This window comes from Lissotriton helveticus, chromosome 10, assembly GCF_964261635.1.
Source record: "Lissotriton helveticus chromosome 10, aLisHel1.1, whole genome shotgun sequence".
NCBI classification, from domain to species: Eukaryota; Metazoa; Chordata; class Amphibia; order Caudata; family Salamandridae; genus Lissotriton; species Lissotriton helveticus.
This window is the reverse complement of record NC_136071.1, coordinates 723,127,037-723,149,983: the sequence shown is the minus strand read 5'-3', so window position 1 is coordinate 723,149,983 and position 22,947 is coordinate 723,127,037.

Genomic DNA, 22,947 nt, shown 5'->3' with positions numbered 1-22,947 from the left:
TGACTGTTACAAAAACAAAGTCCATATTTGCAACAGTAACAGGTTACGATCCAGACGTTAGTAGGATGGCCCAACCCGGCCTCCTTCGGCCTCTGACGGGCCCACCCTTGGCCTGGGCTTTTTTGCCCGGGAGCGAGCAGCGCGTGTCCCGCGCTGCGGGGGGGAGGCTGCGCTTTATGCACAAAGGTGGTTCAGTGCCTCCCCCTCGTCAGCGGCACCTGTGTTGGTCGTGTTGCACCCTTGGTCTTGAAGCTCCCCCCAGGGTGTATAGGCAGTGAAAGATGACGAAAATGCTGGCACAGTTCTACGAGTACCCTGGGACTAAGGTCCCACCAGGGCAGAGGAAAATGAACTGCATGAAACAGAGATGGCCCGATAACAGAGCCCAAGACTGCAGGCAGCGACAGCTGGAACCCGGGCTGCGGGGGGAGAGGCTGCGCTTTATGCACAAAGGTTGTTCAGTGCCTTCCCCTCGTCAGCAGCACTTGTGTTGGTTGCGTTCCAGCCTGGGTCTTGGAGTTCCCACCAGGGTGTATAGGCAGTGAAAGATGACGAAAATGCTGGCACAGTTCCACGAGTACCCTGGGACTAAGGTCCCACCAGGGCAGAGCGAGATGAACTGCATGAAACAGATGGCCCCACAACAGAGCCCAGGACTGCAGAAAGCGACAGCGACAAAGTGTACTAAGAAAACCATAAAAAGAGAAGAAAGACAAGAGAAAAGGTGGAAAAGTGTGCATAAAGCCTCACAATCCACTAAAGTGCAGTATGATCAAGAACTCCTTCATAGATAATATGTACAGGGCCTTAACGGCTTAATCCATCAACTAGTATCAGCCAATCTGGTCAAGCAAATTGAAACGCACAGTCAGAAACCCAGGTACAGTATAATGCAAAAGTAAGAGCCATAAAACGCAACATGACCATATAGTTTCCACGTTATAGCTAGAAAAGGTAGACCACGTGGTGTCAAGGACCCTAAAGATGAATGGAATTCAGCCAAAGGTACATATCACCCGTAAATATACTCCCACATAGATGCCACACCCATATGTAGGTATTCTAAGAACCCTGACTTACAGGCATACCCAAATATAGGTGTTCTAAGAACACCGATTTGCAAGCATACAATGGAAGTACCTAAAAATAGAGTTTATATATATTTATGCTGCAGTCTGTACGTCCGACCCAAAACCATAAACGTCTTAAAGTCTGGAGGCATGAAGATCTAAAGCCTCGTGGCCCTTCATTCCAGCTGGCATAACATGGAAAAGGAAAAGGAAAAACAACTAGAGTAACATGGGTTCAGAGTCGCTTGGCCCCATTTATAATGGAAACCATGGAATCTGGCTCATGCCCAAATACTTGGACACTGCGCCTAGCTTAGTTAATAAGCAATGCATCTCACATGGCCTAATTTGCACATACAGAACCAGCACTTCTAAACATCCACATGGTTTTAGATAAAGTGCAAAGTTACATTTTCTTTCTTCCTGTATGCCCCCAGTAAGTCTGTGGTGTTTCATTTCCTTCCCATTCTAAAGGGAATACATTTCTGTCAATTTTCAGGGTGGGAAATGGTCTGATTTCAGCTTGTGAATGCCCACAAACATGCAGGTTTGTGAGCATTCACTATATGAAAAGGCTAACCATGCCTTGTCATGCCCACTTTTTATCCTGTGCAAGGGGTTTACTATTGCACCTGTCAGAGAAATCTGCAGTAGTAGAATCATTTACGTGTAGCCGGAATATTTGAGTGAATTCCTGGCAGGTATAAATGGAGCCCTTTCTGAGCCCTAAACTTGTGTTTAAGGCCAAACAAACCTTTGTGGATTGAGTTAATTAATGTTACTTTTTATACCTAGTGTAGCTTTCTCATTTACTTTTGCTTTATTTTAATATATGTACTTCCACTCCTTCAGTAGAAAGTGACATAACTGCGAATCCACAAATGGCTATGCTCTATAACCTCATAAATAGGTGAAATACTATGTTGTGACTTTTATCTGGGGAACTGATCTTTTGCTCTGCTTATAGTATTGTTGAGCCTGCAATTGCTAAATAGGTTTCTGGCTTCATTCTTCTAAATGGATTGACAACATGCATATACTGGCAGTGGGGAAAAGCATTTTGTGACCTACCTATATCTTTGGTGCCGTTTGATGAATTTTCACGAAATTAACCAAAATAAAGTGCGTGGTAATTCTTGTTGTGCATGGAAAGTTTCACAGCCATCTGCCTAGCAGGAGTTGAGAAAAGGGGGAGGGAAAAAAAAGTGCGTTTCCCATGTTAATTCCCAAAGTCCTTAGACACACCTGCAGCCCGAACCGCTAGACGTAATTACACCAAATGTGGTAGAAAAGTAGATTTTGTTTTATTACGGAGATCATGCTTTTTGTTACTTGGTGTAAATCCGTCCTGTGGTTTTGGAGCTATTAAAGGAATACCAAATTTGTATATCTGGGTGGATCCTTAGCACAAACCTCATGGTAGGATCTGATTGGCTGCCAACACTTCTACGAGGAAGAGTTTGCAGCCATCTTGGGACCAATATACATGATGGCTCCCCATTGAAATGCATTGTAGCGAATGACAGGTTTTGAGGGTCTCAAAAAGGAGAACAAATATTGAGTGATAACAGATTTTAGTCACAATATAAATCATTTGTTGATAGTACCATAATAATTTTAGAAATTGTGGTGTGTTCTAAGGTGATTTTACCCTGTGAAAAAGCCTGCTACTGGGATTTCATGAATCATGTTTGAGAGAATACTTTGTTTTCTCATGATTTTCCTATAGAGGTTATGGAAGGAGCTCTAGAAGCTAAAATGAGAGCATATTCTGTTAATTCACACTATCTTTCTCAGCCATATGAAAATGAAATCTGACCTTTTCATTAAAGCGTGTACTTCCAAAAAGAAGCAGCCTGTCAGTTGATTTCCTTGTGTTCTACTGCAACCTCCTGGAGTGTTCTAAAGAACAACTAGAACGCTAACAGTCTTACTTATGACAAAAGTATGATACACATGCAGCCATGTGGATTGAATCAAACTGGTAAAAATTAAAACATTTTATTTAGAAAGAACAAAATGAGAGGGGTCAGCTTGTCATAGAAATTATGGTTAGTGATTTAGAAAGAAAAATAAGGACACATTTTTAAGTGTATACTCAAATGTCTTCCTCTTCTATTTCATTAAAACATTCTGAAATGCAGACTGAAACATGCACTTTCAACACCAGCAGCAGACTGCCAGTTAACTCCCTGGTTATCAGCAGCTTTACTACAGTGTTATAATGAATAACTAAAGCGCTAACATTCTGAATGTATGGCAAAAATGTGGCACATCTGGATGCCATCTTGATTAAATCAAATTGGAAAACTGAAATCATTTTCTACTGAGGATATTGCAGTGAAAGGAAATTAGGGAACTTCATAACAAATAAGTCTCCAAAGATGGCCATTGGAAAAAAAAGAGCCCAAATATTGCGCAAATATCACTCAAATGTATTCCAAGTATGGCCCAATGTCAGAAGCGTGAAAAACATTTAATTATTTAGTTTTTTTGCAGGTTTATGTAGCGCAAACTTGACCTGAATGTATTGGAGTGCTTTACAGAAGCATCAGTTATATTACACATGGACACATTCGTTTTGGATTTAGGTATGAGGAGATTTAGAGATTTGCCCAGAATCACAGGATGTTGAGCTGATGCCAAAACTCAAACCTGGTTTCCCAGCTGCAAAGGCTGAAGCTCTGGCAATAACGCCACATCCTCTCCCTAAAGTGTAACATATAATCAAGTTATCACCTGGATAATAAAAACATAAATATAGCAAATTATTTCAAAGTGATTTTTGAGTGTTTGAGAACTCAGGAAATATGTCCTCATTTTAGTTGTTTAGAGCACTAACCATAATTTCGATGGGAATAAGACCCTCTAAGGGAGGAGGGCACAGAGGCAATAAGTTGACCATGCTGGTTAGGTGGGAGGGGAGTGGCAGCACAACCGACCATGGGGGGGCTGGGGAAATAGGGGCCGGGCAACAAACAACCATACAGTACAGGCAAGAGAGGCTATTGCAATATAAAAGACTACTAAGGGCAGAAGGAAGAGGCAGGGGCAGTACAATCATACATGCCAACAGACATGCAATGTTTTTAAGCCCAAATGTGCTTTATTTAATGTCTCCTGCCTAAAATCTCTTCTTTCTCAATGTAAGTCAAAAGGGAAACTCAATTCCCCTGTTTCTTTTTCAAAATTTCCCTCTTACCAAGTTAAAAATGTTGGCAAGTAAGGAACATTGGATCACTGAAGGCAGGAGGAATGGGGTTAGGACATGAACTCAGAAAACAGAGGGCAGGAGGGGGATGGGCAGGGATCCTGAACTTACAGGGCAGGTGTCAGGGGTTGCAGCAGCAAAATACACCACACAGGGAAGCGGGATGGCAGTGCAACACAATGGACCATGGAAAGCAATAGGAAGGGGTCTGGGCCATGCACATGGACAACAGAGAGCAGAGGGGAAAGAGGCAAGGGCAGCAAGCTGAACATACCGGACAGACAGGAGGGTCAGTTGCAGCATAACTGACAGTGAAGTGTAGGAGGGAGGGGGCAGGGGCACGACAATGGACCAGACAAGGCAGCAGGGATGGGCTAGGGGGGCCCAAAAGGAAAACGGAGGACAGGGGGCAGAGGGGCAGGAACAGCAAGCTGACCTTGGAGGGGAGGTAGGATGGGCACTGGAAGCATAACGCACCATGGAGGCCAACAGTGAACCAATAATGGCATGCAAAGGGATGATGGAAGGGAGTGAGGGGGAGCAAGCTGACCACACAGGACAGGTGGAAAGGCTGTGGCAGCAGAGAAAACTATGCATGGCAAGTGGGAGAGTTAGTGGCAGCACAATGAACATGATGTGCAAGAGGGAGGGGGTAGGGGCATGCTCCATGGACCTTGGAGGACAGAAGAGAGTGGTAGGGGTTGGACACAGACAAAAGAGGGCAGGAGTTGGGGCTTCACAACAGACCATGCAGTGCATGCAGGAGGAGCAGTTGCAACACAACAGAGTATGGAAGGCAGAAGGAAATGGCAGCAAAATGGACCACAGAGGACAGGAGGGAAGGGATAGGGGTATGGAACCTGGACAGACAGGGTGGAGTTGGAAGAGACAGGTGGCAGGCATCTGACCATACCAGGTAGGTGGGAGGGGCAGTGGCAGCTCAACAGAACACTCAGAGTAGATAGGAGGGTTGCAGGTCCATGGAATATGGTGGGCATAAAGGAGGGAGTAGGAGCATGCACACAGACTTTGGACACAGGGGGAAGGAGAGAAGGAACAGAAAGCTAAGCAAAGAGACTAAGCAGGAGGGAAATAATGGGGCATAGAATTGGGCACTTGAGGGCAGGGGGAGTGGGCAGGGACAGTGGGCAGGGACATCAAGCTAAATGTATGGCAGTAGCAGGACAACAGCTGTGCATTGTGATGGGCATCTTACTTTAAAAACACCCTAGAAATTCACTGAACAAAGCAAAGGTTACAAGGACGATATAGTTAGTAAATGACATTTTAAAAACCTTAGAAGTTCACTGAAAAAAACAAAGGGTACAGGGACATTAAAGTTAGGTTCACATTTCACTCATGCAAAACTATTGAAATTCAACAGTTATAGCTACCTGAGCTAACTATAACATATACCTCCATAATGCACTACTTATGATCTCACATATTACACATATGAATATTAAATTGTAAATTACAGTAAATGTATTATACAAATAAAAATAACATTGGTAATGTATATTAAATAAGGAAACACAGCATAAACATAGAACTATTATTTGTTTTCTTAAAATATAATCACTTCAAATGCATTCAAACATTATCATAAATATTTGAAATAATGTAACAAAAGATAATATTTAATTAGTAAAAGAAGGCACACACTGTATATCTACTTTTACATTGTGTATACTCCAAATAGCCTAAACCAATTAGTAACTTCATTTTAATCCAAAATCATTAAATAATAAAGAGCTACAAAAAATATGGAATCCACTATTCTAGCTACAAGCCTACTAATATTGTGGAAATGCATACACATCGGTGGGGGAATGAGGTTCAAATGGACTAATCTAAAAACCATTATGGAAAGTATATACGTTACTCCGGTCAGATTTACTATTTTAACTTCAGTTTAACAAACATTGGGGGATAATGCATACATTGTCCAGAGACAGATTAACTATTCTAACAGCAGTCCAACAAATACTGTGGAAATGCATGTATAGTGGGGCAGTTTCATATTTATTATTTCTGCTCCACTCAAAAAACTGGGTAAAGTGTATACATGGGGAAGGGGTAACATTTAATATTATAACTCCAGTTAGCAAACACTGAACATAGTGCATACATTGAGAGGGCGTCGGTTGGGGGATGTGCAGATTCATCGCAACAAAATAATACAAATTAAAAATATTTTATACATTTAAATATAACTTTAAGAATGCTAAATATACAAACACAACTTAATAAATTCAATATTTTTTTTTAATTAAGAACATTTGCAGGATTGCACAAAAAAGGATTTTAATTAATCTACTCGTAACATATACAGTAGACTTAATTGCTCCTATAAAGCACACAAATGTAAATGAAAAGTAATCAAATCCATTAGGATAAAATATTTTTTTTTAATTATAGTACAATCATTTTCATTAAAAAAAATGACTTACTTATTCCTCAAAATACCTAAAATCCCAAAAATAAATGCACATCTATTAAAGATGTAAATGTAATCAATATTCTCCTCCTCAGCAGCTGAGATCCAGCAACACCCGCTTGTTAGCTGTCTCTAAGTATCTGTATGTTTGACTGGAAGGGCAAGAGGTCTTCTCAAAATTAGAGCCTGCTCAATCTTCACCTAAGAGCTTCTGATTAGTTGATAACATTCAGGAAATTCCTGAAGACTTTGCTCTTTTCAACTGGCAGACACCTCTTTTAATTTGCCTCTCTGTAGTGTTCAACTGAGTTTAGGTCCAGAACACCTTTTAGGAATGTGTGCACTCGATTCTAAATCAATCAAATTTACAATATTAAACAATTATAAAAATACACTTTAAAATACAGGCAAGCTCCAATGCAACCCATGTTCCATAAATTGAAATTAAATAATTGTTTAAAAAAACGCTGATTTAAAAAAAAAAATTAAAATGTGCATAAAAATAGTTTCGTGCATTAATCAATAAATATCAGTTATATATGCTTTATTCAGACACTGCTCACCCAGTCCCCCACAAAATCCCGACCGCCACAAATTGAAATGTAGTAACTAATTTCAAAATTAAATATATAAATAAATAACACATAAAAAATGAACATATTATTCTATTAACATTCATTAATATATAATTTTTTTAATCTAAACCCACCTAATATCCCAATAAAACCCACTACCTGAAATTAAGATTTACTAGACACTGTAATACTTCATTAAACATACAAACAAACAAATAGTAACTAAAAAGTAACCAATAAAACATTTTATGTACATAATTTAAACAAAAACAGTAACCATCCAAACCCAACTAACCCAAAGAGGAATAATTATAATGCTATTTAAAAATAATAACAAATTAATTTCACAATAACATACATAATGAGGTAAAACATAGTACAATACAATATTATAATAAACCATATTTTAAACTTCAATAGTATTGTAAAAAAGATCAAAACATATATACTTTCAATATGTTTGTGCATTATATTTTGGTACTCATGAAGTTTTAACCACAATATTAAAGCCACATTATATTTCTGAGTCTATTTTTAGGTGGAAGAACTAAGTGAAGTGTTGAGTGCAAAAACAATTGCCTCTTGAAACAAGGCTCTTTGGGGTTGTTCAGCTGACTAGTTAATGAAACTGTTGCACCTTTTCGAACTCATCAGATATCTTTGGTTGGTTGCCCAGAGTTAGAAGCTCGTTTTAGTCAGTGATATTGGAAGTCTAAGATTCCGGATTGTTCACTGTGGTATACCACACTAAGCAAGCAGTGACTTATCCACCACATCTGAATTCATGGAAAGTGAGTCATCATTGAAAGGGACGTTTTTGTGTTTTGTATATGATGTTTGAATGAGTGAATGTGAGATGAAGGCAATGATTGAATGAGTGGGTAGATGATGAGCAAGGCATGGATTGATGAATGAGTGAGTGGATTTTCAGCTAAATGATGAGTGAATGCATGGATCAATGAATGGGCAAATGCAATATGTGGAGGCAGGGTATGGAGATTTAGAGCAGTGTGTTGGGGCAGGAACAGTGTGGGGTAAGTGTGTGGTTAAGCTGAGCAGTACGTTCCGAAGGTATAATGTGCAACGTAAGGACACTGTTGTTGGTGAAAGGACACCATGGGGTCGATTAGGATGGCGGTCGGAAAACCATCCCGACCGCCGTGGTTGAGGAAAATAACCGTACACGTGTACCACGGCAAAACCAACAGTCAGATTAGGATGCACTGCCAGAAAAATCCCACATCGGCGGACGGATTCCACGAAACTCTGCAGGGAACGTCAGGAAAAGTGGAAAATCGTTCCGCGGCGGTCCGATTTGCTGCGGAAAGACCCAAAACCGCTCTTGGACCAGCGGATTGACTGCACGTGAAATTAGGATACGATTGCGGCTATAGCGGAACGATCATTTGTTTCCGACCACCGCAATCACAACAAAAGATGAATGGGAGAGCCGGAGGAAGGGCTGTTACATTCCAACTGCTGTGGTCGTGCCGGAAGAGTAATGGCGGTCGAAAACAACAACACAACAAGGCTACCAAGTGTGGCTAAAAATCTGGTTCAGCCTAAAAAAAAAACTAACACACCCCAATGACACATCCCCATGCCAAGTAAAAAATACAAATCCCAGATCAACCCAAACAACACACCTGACGAGAATACACCATTTTGACCCACCCACATAGGTGAGTATAAAATCAGCTCCTTCCCTGACTAGAATCCTTTGCACAACTAAGTTCAAGTTCAAGTTCAGAGATTTATATAGCGCACTACTCACCCAGAGGGTCTCAAGGCGCTAGGGGGGGGTGCTATTATTTATCGAATATCCAAGTTTTTAGTTGCTTTCTGAAGGAGAGGTGGTTCTGAGTAAGGCAGAGGTTGGAGGGGAGAGAGTTCCAGGTCTTGGCCGCTAAGTAGGAGAAGGATCTGCCCCCCATGGTGGATCTATGGATGCGCGGAATTGCTGCGAGGGCTTGATTGGACGATCGTAGTTGGCGGGTGGGGGTGTAGAAGGACAGTCGTGTGTTGAGGCATTCGGGTCCTAGGTCGTATAGGGCTTTGTGTGCGTGGGTGAGGAGACGAAACGTTATTCTCTTGTTGACGGGGAGCTAGTGAAGGTCTTTCAGGTGAGCGGAAATGTGAGCTTGACGAGGGATGTCCAGTATTAGTCTGGCTGAGGCGTTTTGGATGCGTTGGAGTTTTTTCTGTAGTTTGGCTGTGGTTCCGGCGTAAAGGGTGTTACCGTAATCCAGTCGGCTTGTGACCAGTGCGTGGGTGACCGTTTTTCTTGTTTCGGTGGGGATCCAGCGGAAGACTTTTTTGAGCATGTGTAGGATGTTGAAGCAGGATGATGAGACGGCGTTGGCTTGTCTGGTCATCGAGAGGGAGGAGTCCAGGATGAAGCCCAGGTTACGTGCATGATCCGTAGGAATGGGTGCGGTTCCCAGGGCCGGTGGCCACCAAGAGTCATCCCAGGCAGCGGGGGATGAACCTAAGATGAGGACTTCCGTTTTGTACGAGTTCAGTTTTAGACGGCTGTTCTTCATCCATTCGGCAACTTCTTTCATTCCTTCGTGTAAGTTGGTTTTGGCGGTGTTTGGGTCTTTGGTGAGAAAGAGGATCAGCTGGGTGTCGTCTGCGTAGTAAATGATGTTGAGGTTGTGTTGTCGCGCGATGGATGCGAGGGGGCTCATGTATACGTTGAAGAGGGTGGGACTGAGTGATGATCCTTGTGGTACGCCGCATATGACTTCAGTGGCCTCTGATCTGAAAGGGGGGAGGCGGACTCTCTGGGTTCTTCCAGCGAGGAACGAGATGATCCAGTCCAATGCTTTTCCTTGTATTCCGATGTTGCTGAGGCGTTGTATGAGGGTGCTATGACAGACTGTGTCGAAGGCTGCGGAGAGGTCAAGTAGGATGAGGGCGGCTGTTTCTCCGTTGTCCAGTAGAGTGCGAATGTCGTCTGTTGCTGCGATGAGGGCTGTTTCGGTGCTGTGTTTGGCTTGGAAGCCGGATTGTGAGGGGTTGAGGGATTTGTTGGATTCAAGGAAGGCGGCGAGCTGACTGTTGACGGCTTTCTCAATGACTTTGGCAGGGAATGGGAGGAGCGAGATGGGGCGGTAGTTCTTAAGTTCAGTGGGGTCTGCTGTGGGTTTCTTTAGAAGGGCGCTGAGTTCGGCCTGTTTCCAGCTTTCCGGGAAGGTAGCGGAGTTGAAGGAGCAGTTGATGACGTCACAGAGATGGGGTGCGATGATCGAGTCTGCTTTGTTGAAAATGTGGTGGGGACATGGGTCGGTTGGCGATCCTGAGTGGATGGAGTTCATCAGGCGGATGGTGTCTTTGGTGGTGATTGGGTTCCAGGCGTAGAGGTTGTTGGAGTGCTGTTTTAGTTTGGGGGTGGGTGAAGAGGGCTGGTCTTCGGACTGGTTTTTGAAGCTGTTATGTATGTCGGAGATTCTGTTGTGGAAGAATGAGGATAGAGAGTCGCAGAGGTCTTGGGAGGGAGTGATGTCGTTGCTGCCGGCTGTGGGGTTGGTGAATTCTTTGACGATGTTGAATAGTTCCTTGCTGTTTTGGGCGTTGTTGTCAAGTCGATCCTTGAATGCTGATTTCTTGGTGGATCTGATGAGTTGGTGGTGTTTGCGGGTGGCGTTCTTGAAGGAAGCCATGTTGTCAGTGGTTGGGTTTTTTCTCCAGGCTTTCTCGAGGGTACGACAGAGCTTCTTGGATTTCTTAAGGTCGTCGTTGAACCAGGGGGCTTTTTTGCTACCCTGCTTGATTTGGTGGTTTTTCAAGGGGGCTAGTTCATCGGCGCAGTGGGTGATCCATTGTGCGATGTTGGTGGCTGCTTGGTTTGGGTTCGATGATTTGGTAGGAGGGTTTTGGTGAAGCGATGTGAAGAGCTGGTCGGTGGTAATTTTGTTCCAATTTCTTCGGGGAATAGGTTGCGGGGGGTTGTGGGTCGTGGTCTTATTGTAGTTGAAGTGAACGCAGCTGTGGTCCGTTCAATGGAGAGCTGTGGTGTGATTGAAGGAGATGTGCTTGCTGGAGGTGAATATAGGGTCGAGCGTGTGTCCGGCAAGGTGGGTGGGGGTGTCAACAAGTTGTTTGAGTCCGAGATTGGCCAGGTTGTCCAGGAGGTTGGTGGTATTGCTGTCGTTTTTCTTTTCCAGGTGAAAGTTGAGGTCTCCCAGTAAGATGTAGTTCTCGGAGGGGAGGGCATGTGGGCTGATGAAGTCAGTGATGTCTTCGCTGAATTGTGCACGGGGTCCTGGTGGTCTGTAGATGAGGGTGCCTCTGAGTGTGGTCTCGGGGTCGGTGTGGATCTGGAAGTGAAGGTGTTCGCGGTAGCTAGGATATCGTTGGAATTGGTCGTGATGCGGATGTTGTTTTTATGGACGATGGCAATGCCTCCTCCTGTTTGGTTGGTGCGGTCCTTTCGGATGATCTTGTAGTCGTCAGGAATGGCTATGGCGATGTCGGGCGCTGATGAGGCGTTCATCCAAGTTTCTGTGAGAAAGGCGACGTCCGGCGATGTGGTGTCGAGTAAACTCTACAACTGAAGGGCCCAACCCCACAGCGCAAAGTAGAGGAAAATCAGCACAATCACACCATCACAACCACATCTGCACTTTTCCCACGTTTGCACATAACACACCATGTCACAGAAGAAGATGCCCAAATTCACTGACAATGAGTTGTCAGTGATGGTAGATGAGGTAATCAGAGTAGAACCACATTTGTTTGGAAGCATGGTCCAACAGACACCAGTAGCCACAAAAAATCGAATGTGGGCAAGGATAGTCCGCCCTGGTATGGTTATCCTCCTTCCTGAGGGACCGCACCCAGGCTGTTCGCCTGGGTGATTTCTCTGCGGACTTCCGGAAAGTTCAGTGCGGGGTCCCCCAAGGTTCCTCCCTCTCACCTCTTTTGTTCAACCTCTATATCGCCCCCCTTATTTTTTCGTTACAGCAAATGGAGGTCAGCGTGTATAATTATGCGGATGACCTCCAACTTGTTTTCAATCTGTCTTCTTCCTCTGCTTCCATTTCAAACTTTCAGTCTATTATGATTTTTATCCGGGACTGGATGAACTACAACCACCTCAAACTTAACCCGGATAAGACCGAGTTGGTGCTGACGGGTGGTTGCTCCAGTCCCTGGTCTCCTCTTTTTTGGCCCCCTTCCCTAGGCTCTCCCCCGGTCCCTTCTACCTCAGTTAAAACTCTAGGTATCAAACTTAATTCTCAGCTCACTCTTCACTCCCAGGTTAGTTCTGTGGTGTCCTCTTCCTTTTTGTCACTACGCACCATCCGCAAGGTATCTCGTTTTTTTTCCTTTGATGCCTTGAAGCTAATCATCCTGGCGATGGTTATTTCCCGCCTGGATTATGGCAACGCCTTATATGCAGGTATTCCTGCATATTGTTTAAAGCGCTTGCAGCTGATCCAGAACCAGGCGGCACGGTTGGTGTTCAATCTCCCAAAATTCCACCACGTAACACCCCTTCTTAAATCCTTACACTGGCTCCCTGTCCGTGAACGCGTCCAGTTTAAGCTTGCTTCTATCACCTTTCAGGCACGACTGGGCGCGGCTCCGGCTTTCATCACTTCTGAGATCGTTCCCTATGTTCCAACTAGGGAACTACGATCATCTACCCAATCCCTGCTGTCAGTCTCCCGTTTCCGGAGGAAGAAATGGGGAGGATCTAAGTTCGCGACCCTTTCCCCAGTCCTGTGGAATTCCTTGCCTCTAGAGCTTAGATCTCTAACTCTTTACCCTCAATTCCGGAAAAAACTCAAAGCCCATCTATTTGCTAAATCTTTTAACTAGGTCACTTGTTGCCTTCGCTCTCTTCTTGTTATTTTCTATTTCCCTCTCTGGGGATTTGTTTGTTGCAGCGCCATGAAACCGCTGGTGAAAGTGCGCTTTTATAAATATTTTAAACTCAAACTCAAACTCATAGTCAACAAAGTCAATGCAGTAGGAACCACCCGCGCACCCTGCGTGACATCAGGAAGAGGTGGCATTACCTCAAGACCCGGGTGAAAGAGCTTGCCAACAAGAACCATGAGCTGGCTCAGAGGACTGGCGGTGGCCCTCCCATTCCTCCACTAACATTCACCAAATGGGAGGAGAAGGTGCTTGCCATACTGCATCCAGAGAGTCTCACAAGAATACCCGGGGAGTGGAGTTTGGTAAGTCACAAAAAATGTCTCCCATTATACTGCTATGTACTGTCTTGCACAACTAGAAAGCTACACTTCCTAACCTAAATGCACTTACGTGCAACACACTCTTCCCAACACATGTCTCAAAGATCTAATATTTACTCCCTCTGAATCACCTCAAAGGTAACTAGTAACATTTCCAGGGGGCATGTGTACAGGTAGCCTGCACTCAAACTCCCACCAGACACCCGTGTGCCACAGCTGAGGAGGATGGAGCATTCCCCCCACCATGTGTCAGCCATTGCATTGCTCACCTTCACCTAACAGGTAGGTAGCCATCTTAACATGGAGGGTTGCTTGTGGGTGGAAAGCCAGCACTACAATTCCTACCAGGCACTCTTGTCCCACAGCTGAGCAGGATGGAACACTCCCCCCACCCACAGCCATGTGGCAGCCATAGCATTGGTCTCTTCAAACTTACAGGTAGGTAGCTATCTTAACATGGAGGGCGGTTTGTGGGTGGGAAGCCAGCACTACAACTCCCACCGGCCCTTGTGTCCCACAACTCAGCAGGATGGAACACTCCCCCAAAACCATTTGGCAGCCATTGCATTGCTCACCTTCACCTAACAAGTAGGTAGCCATCTTAACATGGAGGGGGGTTTGTGGGTGGGAAGCCAGCACTACAATTCCCCCCAGGCGCTCTTGTTCAACAGCTGAGCAGGATGGAACACTCCTGTAGTGAGGTCATGGGATTAACTGCAGACATTACTAAGTTAGCATTAGTTAGTATATGCTTGGCAGCCATTTTGCTACTTTTGCACACATTACTACATGGCTTTATTCTCGTGGATAATCTGCTGGTGCATTTTCACATGAGAACTGTCTGCCTTTCACACATTTAGCTGTACACTGTGCTCCTCGTCTGTACAGCGTGTTCAAGGTCAAAAAACAATGTATGTTGTTGATTCACTTTGGTCAGTCCCACGCCCGGTGTGCAGTCATAATATCGAGTCTTTTATTTCGATTGGACAGAATATCGAGTAAAAAATATAGAATGGACATAATATCGACTAGACATAATATAGACAACAAAAATATCGACTACATTTTTTTTACATCGAATAGAATGGACATAATATCGAATCAAAAATATAGAATGGACATAATATCGACTAGACATAATATAGACAACAAAAATATCGAATTTAAGGTAAGTTAATAATATTTTTAATTTTTTGTGTAATATTATTCTGTAGCGGGTTGTGGGTTTATAGGGGAATAGGGTGGGAAGTAATTTAATTATAATTAATTAAATATGTTAATTTATGTATTGATATTTATTTAGAATTAATTGTTAAATAATTATTAATTGGTAATTAATTAAAATATAATTGGCAATTAATTATAATTGATTAATTTATAAATATGTTAATTTTATTACATTATTTTCTGTAGCGGGTGGTGGGTTTATAGGGGAATAGGGTGGGAAGTAATTTAAATTTAATTAATTAAATATGTAAATTAATAATAATTGTTAATTAATTATTATTTGGTAAATAATTAAAATATAATTGGTAATTATAAATATTTAAAAAATACATAAATAATAATTAGTAAATTTATTTCTGTAGTGGGTTGTGAGTTTATAGGGGGATAGGGTGGGGAGTAATTTAATAATAACTAATTAAATATGTTAATTAATTAAATTTGTTAATTAATTAATAATTGACCATTAAATAAAATTTACTTCGTAAATAAAAGTAATTGGTTTTGGAAATTAAATTTAAGTTTTGGGTTTTTGGGTAAAGGGGTATTTTTAGGGTTCAGGGTCAGTTTTGGGTTTTTGGGTAAAGGGGTATTTTTAGGGTTCAGGGTCAGTTTTGGGTTTTTGGGTAAAGGGGTATTTTTAGGGTTCAGGGTCAGTTTTTAGTTTTTGGGTAAAGGGGTATTTTTAGGGTTCAGGGTCAGTTTTTAGTTTTTGGGTAAAGGGGTATTTTTAGGGTTCAGGGTCAGTTTTTAGTTTTTGGGTAAAGGGGTATTTTTAGTGTTCAGGGTCAGTTTTTAGTTTTTGGGTAAAGGGGTATTTTTAGGGTTCAGGGTCAGTTTTTAGTTTTTGGGTAAAGGGGTAGTTTTAGGGTTCAGGGTCAGTTTTTAGTTTTTGGGTAAAGGGGTATTTTTAGGGTTCAGGGTCAGTTTTTAGTTTTTGGGTAAAGGGGTATTTTTAGGGTTCAGGGTCAGTTTTTAGTTTTTGGGTAAAGGGGTATTTTTAGGGTTCAGGGTCAGTTTTTAGTTTTTGGGTAAAGGGGTATTTTTAGGGTTCAGGGTTAGTTTTTAGTTTTTGGGTAAAGGGGTATTTTTAGGGTTCAGGGTCAGTTTTTAGTTTTTGGGTAAAGGGGTATTTTTAGGGTTCAGGGTCAGTTTTCAGTTTTTGGGTAAAGGGGTATTTTTAGGGTTCAGGGTCAGTTTTTAGTTTTTGGGTAAAGGGGTATTTTTAGGGTTCAGGGTCAGTTTTTAGTTTTTGGATAAAGGGGTATTTTTAGGGTTCAGGGTCAGTTTTTAGTTTTTGGGTAAAGGGGCATTTTTAGGGTTCAGGGTCAGTTTTGGGTTTTTGGGGTACAGGGGTACAGTGTAAAAATAAAGTAAAATTAAATTAAAATTAAAATAATTTAATGAAATGAAATGAAATTATATTATATTAATATGTTTATTTAATAATATGTTTTTATATAAATATATATATATATATATGTGTATTATTTTTGGTGATATAATTTTTTAATTTAGATTAATTATTTATTAATATTACATGTATTTAATAATTATTTCTAAGTTTATATTAAATATATTTATGTATATTATTTTTAACTTAATTTTAAGACATTTAAAAAAATGGATATTTTGAGAGTCTATATTTTTGTAAGTCGATATTTTGGAGTCGATATTTTAGTACTTACCTGTTTGAAGATAGGCAGTCGATATTTTGTCCCTCGATATTTTAACCTCGATATTTTGGTATCTCGATATTTTTGGGCTCGATATTATGTCAGTGATCCCCCACGCCCATAGACACAACATAGAACACAGATGCACTACTGAAAGTCGGGTGCTTTTAACATGGTATTGCATGCACGAAAAGGCGCTTGGAGAAATTCATTCCAACGGAGAAGAGCTGTGCTTGTCCTGAGATGTAAATCCTTGCATCTAAGCTTGGAGGTATGGGGCCCCCCTAGACCAAGCCCAGAGGTCTTCTATAATTATAATACAATAGCTCATAGCAAGGGGAGGGTGGTAAGGTGCTGTAGTCCTGTTTCCACTGTCATTATAATATGGTTTCACCTTTTGTGCAATATGGAATTGTAACCATGCTGATTATATTGTGCTTATGCATTTTGCGGCTAGTATTGGCTCGTGTACTGCATTATAGAGCCGGTTAGTTAAAATAAACATTTTAAACTATATTGTGTCTCTTTTTACTCACTTTGTGGACAAGTATGAGTGTTGAACGAAAGAGTGTTCTTCTTCCCGCGTTTCCTGAGAGGGTCGGAGTGACATGTTCTGGGATGTCTAATCATTGGTAGCTTCGCTGTAGTACAGAGAACGAATGAGAAGACACTATAGCTAGTCGGATTGGAGTTCTGGGCACCGAGGTGGCTTTTCTGGTACGCCACCACACACCGATGTCCTGGTTTCCTGTGCTTAGTTCTGTGTGTGTGCAGATTCCCTGCAACACTCCCCCACACATAACCATGTGGCAGCCATAGCATTTCTCTCTTCAAACTTACAGGTACATAGCCATCTAATCAGGGAGGGGTGTTTGTGGGTGGGAAGCCAGCACTACAACTCCCACCAGGCCCTCTTGTCCCATAGCTGAGCAGGATGGAACACTCTCTCCCAACCATGTGGCAGCCATTGCAATGCTCACCTTCACCTAACAGGTAGGCAGCCATCTTAACATGAGGGGTGTTTGTGGGTGGAAAGCCAGCACTACAACTCCCACCAGCCCCTCTTGTTCCACAGCTGAGCAGGATGGAACACTCCCCCCACCCACAACCATGTAGCAGCCATTGCATTGCTCATCTTCACCTAACAGGTAGGTAGCAATCTTAACATGGAGGGCTATTTGTGGGTGGGAAGCCAGCACTACAACTCCCACCAGGCCCTCTTGTCCCACAGCTGAGGAGGATGGAACACTCCCTCCACCCCCAACCACGTGGTAGCCATTGCATTGCTCACCTTCACCTAACAGGTAGGTAGCCATCTTAACAGGGAGGGGTGTTTGTGGGTAGGAAGCAAGCACAACAACTCTTACCAGGCCCCCTTGTCCCACAGCACAGCAGGATGGAGCACTCCCCCCACCCACAACCATGTGGCAGCCATAGCATTGCTCTTTTCAAACTCACAGGTAGGTTGCCTTCTCATGCTCTCTTGTCACACCCCTGAGCAGGATGGAACACTCCTCACACATAACCATGTTGCAGCTATTTTCCTCCACTGTGTAACCGAACGGGTAGGTAGACAGTACATGCACCCTGCCACCCTTCTCAAAATGCATGGAGCCATATGACCACACCAGCACTCACATGTCCTCCAACTTGGCATAGATCCAAAAGCCACATCCAGCGTGCAGACAGCTAAGCGTATGTAACTGTCACAGAAATTAAACTTTGACTCACCAAGTCACATGTTAAAGAAATTCAGGGCATAATCATGCACAGCACAGAATGCAATGTGTAAGTGCCATGGTGTCAGAGCATGAAGTCCCATATGAACACAAAACATGCATGGTCAAGCGGACAAACAAAGTAAAGTACATGATATGAAAAAGGTATGTATAATATTACAATGGCTCGTTCTTGCTTAGCTGAAAGTGATTCCATGCAGAGCAAACCAAAAAAACGCATTACGTAAAGTTGATGTGCCGCAAGTTGTTAGATGACGACATGCCGCTGTAGGCACACAATCTGTACGTGGCACTTTTTTTTTTTTTTACTTGTCACACTATGGACAAGTATTGTATGTACCTCAACATCATGTCCTGATGCCCAGTATCTTGCAGCCACACCAAGTGATTGCATTGTAAAGTGGGTGATATCACATGTAACATCCAAACGTCTAACACCAACCTTGTGGAGTGCACTTCAATGATCATTTGACCTCTGTTCAAGAGAAGATCCACAAGCAACAGCTGCAGAAGACAACACCAACCTGCAGAGCCAGTCTCCCCCCCCCCCACTCCCCCAGAACATGAACTCTCGGATGCAGGCTCCCTACGTTTCCTCAGATGAGGAGCAACAACCTGGCCCATCCGGACTGCCAGGGCGCACCACGTCTCAGGCCTTCATTGTCCCCGCCACCACCACAGCAACAACAACAGTGCTGAGCCCTGCTGCAATGACCTGTGTGGCCTCATCCACCACCACCACTGCTGCCTGCAATATTCCGTTTGCCGGTGCGTCGAGTGCCAACGCCACAGGTCCAGGTCAGCAGGGCAGGTGGGAGGGCAATTGGGGCAAATTCACGAGGATACTCGGACCAAACCCTGGCCACCATCGCCAGAGTCCTTGGGGCATATGAGCAGACCCAGGCCAGGTTGTGGAAGAAGTGTGTGAGGTCCGCCTGCTGCTGAGGTCCATGGACACGCATATGGGCCAACTTGTGGCCCTCATAGGCCAGGTCGTGGGTGTTCTGAGGGACAGACATGCAGCCAAAAGCACAGCTCAACCCCCCTCCAGTGGCCCATATGCTGATACTTACTATTTTGAAAAAGGGGGACCCCTACAAAAACAACAATAAATCTTGCTAGCTGTAGGGCACAATATCTAGAAGGGTAAACAACAAGCTAGCCACAAGATCCAAAACATATATTTACAATGAAAAAAGCCAGGCCTTAATTTATACAAAAACAGTGCATATTAAAATATTTGTATCTTTATTCATTATCTTTGTTTTATAATTTCATCACAAATGTGTACTTCTTTTTCTATATATGTTTTTGATAATTTATTTTTACATATAAATATCAAGACACATAGATTATTTTTTACATTCATACACAAACCAATATTATATACAATTAAAAATCTAAAGGAGGGTTTACTAAGTAGTCTAAAGGCTGGCAGTCAATGTATGGAGAGGAAAACCATGACGCTCGTTTCGGCATTAAAGCCTTCGTCAGGTAAACCCGTCTCAACTTTTTCTAAAAAATACAGAAAATACACACAATCAGCTTATACAACAGACTAATTACATCACATTTCTGGCCTGGATTTATATTTCTGATATACATTTGAGCTCATAAAGCTTCTATTATTTTCATAGCTTTGTCCATAAAGGCCTAAGAAGATATTGCACAGATGTTATACGAATGTGCACTCAACATACTACGTTGTTGTGAGCCACAATCATTATTTATACTGACGAACCACCAGTATAGCTGTGCGAAATATATCCACAAATCCAAGAACATAGTGTATCACCCGTCAATGACAGAAAAAGAAAGGGAAAAAGACTGTGATAGTAGACATTTAATCACTACTTTTTCTCAAACAAATTTTTGTTCAACCACCATAGTTGTCAACAAAAACAGATGGTTCATTATCTTATGGAAAGTCTAAGTTCACCTTTCATAGTGAATATTAGAGTAATATTGCAATAGAATATATACCTATTATTTTCTTTGGACTTTAAATTCTAGGCTGAGGCCACGATACAGCAAGACCTTCTCCGCAGTGGCTAGTAACTATGCAGATAGTATTATCTAAAGAGGGTACAACAATAATGGTACATTATAAAACATACAATATCCCATACATGAAGTAACCTCTATGTGCAAGATATCTCAGCTTGTTGTTTACCCTTCTCCATATGCTGATACTGCCACCACCTCAGCTGAGGCCTCAGAGAGGGGTGAGCTGCAACAAAATAACTCCTCAGACACCTCTGAGCCCACAGCACATGCCCCCCTGCCAAACGCACAAGGAGCCGTCCTAGAAACACCAGGGGAGGATCACGTGGCAATGCACCATCCAAACACTAGTCGCCCGGGCCAGCCATGATGGCACATCTGTTCCTATTTACTTTTTTGACTATCCTTACCCACATTGCCAGCAGGAGTCTGTTGGACCGTGTTACTACATCAATGTTGTGACTACTCTATTTGTCTCATTTACCATCACTGACAACTCATAAATTCACCTAGCACCATTTTGTGAATATTCACTTCTCTGTCACAAATACTCATTGTAAATAAACACATTTTACGCACCTATGTCTTTGTATGAGCTCCATGTTTATCACAGCATGTACAATGTCAACTCTGAATCTGGTGTACCACCAGCTCTGATTGTGATGAGGCATTGAGAGGGTGAAGGGACCTAGAGAGACACAAGAGAATTACATTTTCATGTCAACTGATCACAGGTAGAACACACCACTAGGCATTAAGGTACATAAACAAGCACACATAACAATGAGCAACAACACCAACATAGACATGAGGTACCTGGTTAAAAAAACCCTGTGCCACACACATCAACCATTAGCACAGAGCCAACAACAGCCATTAGCACAGAGCCAACAACAGCCAGCAGAGAAAAAGGTCTTCAAGGCCTTGCCACTACTATCAAAGACAACAGACAATGTCAATGTTGTACAGTGTCACTCACACTGAAGGTAAGTTGTTAATGAGCTGTTGATGCAGGTCAACACCTTCCTCCTCTCCACTATTGTTGTCACTGGGCATGTGTGGGATTGTAGGGGTGGCACCTGCTGCCCATCATCGTCCAGGAGCAGGGAAATCTCTTTGTGCAAGGCCAGGTTGTGGAGCATGCAGCATGCAACTACGATCTGACACACCTTTTGGGGAGAGTACAGTAGTGCACCTCCGCTCTTGTCCAGACACCGGAATCTAGACTTCAGAAGCCCAAAAGTACGCTCCACCACAGGAAGTGTCCTCCCATTGTAGTGGACTTCACCCGGGGTCCTTGGATTCCTCAGTGGGCTCAGCAACCAAGGCCGGTTGGGATACGCAGAGTCACCTAGGTGTGAGATACAGAGAGCAATTTTGTAACATAAACTGTAGCTGAGAACAGCATGTCACACATACAGCACACTACTTGACTCTGCGTACTCACTAACAACCCACGCACACTCCGGATGCAGATTTACCATCAGTGGTGCTATGATGCTGTTACGCAGTATGTAGGAGTCATGTGCAGATCTGGGAAATCTGACACAGACATGGGAGATTATCATATTCGCTTGGCATACCACTTTCACATTAATGGAATGGAAATGCTTCCTGTTCCTGTATATGTGCTCACATGCCTGTGGTGGAACCAGGCCAACATGTGTGCAGTCATTGGCTCCAACAACATTCGGTATGTTGCTAACGTCATAAAAATCACCCTTCACAGATGTCAATTCATGTCTCCTAGGAAAATTGATGTAGCAGTCCTTGTATGTCATCATTGTGAACAGGACATCACGTAGCACCATGCTGAACATTGGTTGAGATATCCCTCCAGCACTGGACACCATGTACTGGAACAAACCAGTTGCAAAGAAATGCAAGGTCGCCATCACCTTAACTGTTGGTGTCAAAGGAGTTGGATAGGTTCTGTGAGGTCTCAGATAGGGCTCCAACTAACCACATAGGTCTTGGAGGGTAAGGCAATCAAGACGGAATTTCCTTATGATGTCCTTATCCTCCATGTTCGCCAGCACTGTGAACAGACAATGCACATTTAGTCGTCTCCTACATAAAATGGGACACATATCAATTTAATTCCCCTATGAGATGTGTCAAACATCTTATATCTTGACTGACACAGCGCCAACAATGACTGCACTGAAACAGCAGCTTAATGCACAAGTCACATGCAGAGACACCTTGAGCTCATGTATTTGTATATGTGGTCAGTATGTACATACCCACTACCTCCAAAACAGTATATGACTATATGAATGGAAAATGGTACATTCCTACATGGTACATTCCTACATCTTGTGTCACCAGCCCTGGGAGTAGTTGACACAGCACATATTTGAAACAGCAACACTGCTGACTTCTATGTAGCTGCTGTACCTGCCACACCTTCTTGCTTAAGTTGCACAGAGCACCCATTTCCTACACAATGAGCACAGTGTGTGTCAGCAGATCAACTATTAAAATGAACTTAGCAATCTTCACAGTGAAATAGGCATGCTACGTAGTCAGTCCATCATTACTGTGGATTGATTAGCCATCTCACACATTGACATGTTCACAAATATGAGAATCTATTACACAATAAATCTGTGTATATGCATACAAATATATGTGGCATGTGAGGAAGTACATGCCAATGCATGTAATCATGTGTACTGACATGGCATGTGTAGTCATCAGTGAGGTCAATGTCACAATAGCATTGAATTTAGCAATCAGGTGGCATAATACATTGTAAGTATCTAGTGTTCCATGATGAGAATTGGCTATTGC